The sequence below is a fragment of the Castor canadensis genome, chromosome 12 (genome assembly GCF_047511655.1).
Source record: "Castor canadensis chromosome 12, mCasCan1.hap1v2, whole genome shotgun sequence".
Classification (NCBI taxonomy): domain Eukaryota; kingdom Metazoa; phylum Chordata; class Mammalia; order Rodentia; family Castoridae; genus Castor; species Castor canadensis.
The window spans coordinates 75,276,357-75,280,714 of NC_133397.1; positions in this window are offsets into that span (position 1 = coordinate 75,276,357).

Below are 4,358 nucleotides of genomic sequence, written 5' to 3' on the forward strand. Positions count from 1 at the left end.
GAGCACTTACCTAGCATGCAAGACCCTGAGTTTCATCACTAGCACTGTTTAAAAAGAGAAAGGGCTGAAGGCATGACTCAAAGCAGTAGGAGTACCTGTCTATCAAGCACAAAGACTTGAGTTCAAATCCCAGTTCCACACACACACACAAAAAGCAAAACATACACACGCACAAAATAAAGTGTATAGTAACAAACTTTTGCTTATCTCTATACCACTGTCTTCCTAATGGTGCTTTGGACTTAAATTTTTCCCAGAAGCTATTTCTTCATTTTAGCATCAGAATCTTTTAAACCAGTAAGTCCTGGCTCCTTTGAAAACAATCCTTTCTTCCACTTATCCCTGTTCTCTTGTATTTCACCATACGCAGCAAGATAAAGTAGATGTCCTCTCAAGGACTGACTTGGAAATCTCTCTAGCTGCCACACTGCCCTCCTCTTCGTTCCCACTGTTACTACTCTCTATTCAGTGGTTCTCAAGGTTTTTTGAGGCTTAAAAATAATCAAGGATTCCAAAGAGTTCTGTTTCCATGAGTTATATCCATCACTATGTGCTGTTTAGAAATCCAAGCTAGGAAATGTTAAACATATTAATTCATAGCCAGGCGTGGTGGCTCAAGCCTGTAATCCTAGCTACTCGGGAGGCAGGGCAGAGATCCAGAGGATCCTGGCTAAGCCAGCCTGGGCAAACAGTTAGTGAGACCCCATCTCTACCAATAAAAATCTAGAATGACAGCACAGGCCTGTCATCCCAGATAAGCAGGAACTGTAAATAGGAGGAACACAGTCCAAGCATAAAATTGAAACTGAATTTGAAAAATTACTACAGCAGAAAAGGCCAGGGGTGTGGCTCAAGGTTCTGACTTCAAACCCTAGTACCACCAAAGAGAAACAAATTAATTCATTTTAAAAAAATTTCAGAATGATTATGTCATCAAAAAATCACACAGCCTCTGGAAAACTCCACTGCCCACTCATGAAAATAAATAAAAATTTTGTATTATTATGAAAATACTTTTGAACTCACAGATCTCCTGGGAGGGTCCTAGGAATCTTTTGGGAATCTCTGATTTAGATCATCTCTCAAAGCACTGGCTTCTCAAACCCCTCCCCCCCACCACCACACTGGGGTCTCAGTCCACTGCCCTTGCACACCTGCTTTTTCTGCCCCTTCTCTCCAGTCCCTGGGAATTACCCCACCCCCAGCCTCTACCCCAATAGTGTCCCTCATACCTTGATGGCCATCCTTCCCCACCCCATATCCCACTCCTGGAATAGCTTCCATTTCCTGGAATATTCTTCTCCTTTTCCACCTGCCTGATGAATCATTCCCAGCACCAGCCTCAGAGACTCTTCTGTCACAGTGTGTGTGCTCTCCTGTAGTGACCACACCATCTTCTCCATGACCAGAGAGCCAGGATGATCAGGCAGCTCCCATGCCATCCTGGCTCTGTGCCTCACTAGCTATGTCTCCATTTTCTCATTGGAATGAAAAACTACATAGTAGCATGTGTTTCTTGAAGAAGAAATTAATATAGACACGAATAATCTAAGAGTTTCTTCCCCCTTCCCTCCTCATTTCCCACTCCCCAACGTAGCTACTGCTCATGGCATATCAAGGGTCTTTCGAGGCCTTTTAGCTCACATAAATACATGTCGTGTATAAATTTCTTTTGAGTTTTCTATTTTGTACAGAGACCCTATTTTATAAATGCTCTGGAAGTTATTGCTTTTTGTCTTTATTTGTAAAAGCATTGTGGATATTCTTTGCGTAGATCTACGGCACTCTCGTTCATTTTTTTTCTCAACAAAAATAAATCTTATTTATTTGAACAGCTACATCAAATAAAGACACAAAGGTTACTAATGTCTTGAGTTAGGGCCAGGTGTCCAATTAACAATTGGACAAGAAAAGAATAATCAAACAGAAACTATCAAAAAACCCAAAGCAATTGGACAAGAAACTTCCTGTATGTGGACTTATACTTTTTTACTGTAATCATTTAAATAATATAAGCTGTAATTTTAAAAATACAGGAAAAATATGCCAGGCATGATGCTACATGCCTGCAATCCCAGCACTTGGGAATCTGAAGCAGGATTTTCAGTACAAGGCCAGCTTGGGCTACATTGTGAAACCCTACCTCAAAAAAAAAAAAAAAAAAGACAAACAAACAAAAACCAAAAACTGTGGAAAAAGGTAACCAAACTGGAAACAAAATAATTTAAACTGTTCAAAGACTCAGCATATAATGAGAGGAGCAAAGTAAGCAAAGCCTGTCTGTACTAAAGTTTTCTGTAAGACAAAAAACTTCATCTTTTTTTCCCTTTTTTATAGAAAGTAATTAAGTAGCAAATGCTGTCCTGCTGCTCTGGTGATTTCTCTTTGCCACACAGATTTCATGCCCATTGCCCAACTTCTCAGTTATTCACAACCTTCTTTGTTCTGTCCTCCTTGCTCTGCCCCAAGCATTCATGAGCCAAGTAAGTAGGCAAAGTAAACTTTCTTTCAAAACAGTACACTTTCTAAACACGTTTGGCTTATATTTATCTTATTTGGCAGCTGTAGACCCAGAGAAAACCACCCATGAGGAAGCAGGCAGGATCTTGCCGCCTTTGGGAGGTGGCTTCTTGTGCCTTGAACTGGTGGAGGGGTAAAGGTATAGTTTCTCTCATTCGGGGAACGAGGAGAGCACCCAGGAAACCAAGTTCCAGTTTCCTTCTTCATTTTCAAACTGCCTTGGGGGTCCAAACAAAGCCAGCGAACCCAAAATTTCTCTACAGCTTTGAATTCGTTTCCTTACTAAGCATTTTAACATTTTCAAGTTTTATGTATAGTGTAAATCTGTTGGCTTTATTCTTCATGGTTTTTGTGTTTTCAGTCTTCCTTTTTTTGTGTGTTTTGTTTTGTTTTTGTTGTACTGGGGCTTGAACTCAGGGCCTTCACCTTCAACCACTCCACCAGCCCTTTTTTGTGATTTTTTTTTTTTTTTTTTTTGAGATAGGGTCTCTCAAACTATTTGCTGGGGCTGGCTTTGAACCACGCGCCTCCTGATCTCTGCCTCCCGAGTAACTAGAATTACAGGTATGAGCCACTGGCGTCCAGCTTATTTCTACTATTTTCATATGGTTTAGCAACTCAACCCATCTGAAGTTTATTCTAAAGTCTTTCTTCAAATCAGTAGGTCAATTAGTCTCTCTAGCAGCATTTCCCCTTGTATTTGAAATGCCCCCCAATAGCAAGTAGAATATGCTTCTACTGCCATGGTTGTTTCTGGATTTTATTGTGTTCCATTGATTAAGTCCACTGATATTTGCATCAGCACTATATTGTTTTTATTTCTATAGCTTCAAGGTATGTTTTATATCTAAAAAGACATTTTCTTGTTTTTCTTGTTTTCCAAATTTCTGTGGGCTCTTTATACTTCATTACTTTTGTAACCTAGCAAAAGTTATCTAAGTCTGAGTCTGTCTTCTCGAGTGAAAAGGTTCATATTGTAGCTCTAGAGTCACATTGGACGTCAGTAAAGGTCCATCCAGGAAAACAAAGTCTTCTAGCTCTTTCAGGCAAAGGGAATCTAATATAGGGAATTGGTGACACTAGAGATAGAGGGACTAAGGATCCTAACACAAGTACAGAAAGTTACTGTACAGGGGTTCAAGAGGAGATAGAGTTCTTAAGCCCAGAATGGGGCCACGTGGTGGCATCACAAACCACATAGAAAGGTTGGGCATGGTGACTCATGCCTGGAATCCCAGATACTCAGGAGGCAGAAACTGGAGGATTGTAGCTCAAGGTCAACCCTGGCAAAAAGTTAGAGAAATCCCATCTCACTTGGGTATGGTTGATGCATACCTATCATCCCAGCTATGTTGGAATCATAAATAGGAGGATGCAGTCCAGGTGGACCTGGGCTATCTCAAGACCCTATCTCAAAAATAACTAAATCAGACCCAATCAATGTATGCACATGTGAATAAATGAATAAAAAATAAAATAAAGCACAATTCGGTAGAATTAAAAATAAATAAATAAATAAACAAAGCAAAAAGGGTTGGGGGGATGGATCAAGGGGTAGAGTACCTGCCTAGCAAGCAGAAGCCCTGAGTTCAAACCCACTATCCCCAAAACAAAAACAAACAGCAGGGCTGTCAGAGTGGCTTAAGAGTGAAGCCCTGAGTTCAAACCTGCCAAACAACAACAACAACAAACAATAACACCACACACAGAGGCTGCCTGCTGGGAGATGAGACCATGGAAGGAGGTACAGGAGCAACGCAGAAGATAGTGCTAGTGAAACACCCTGACTCTCCCTTACTCTTCCCTGTCTCCAAAATTTCACGAGTACTTCCTAATCT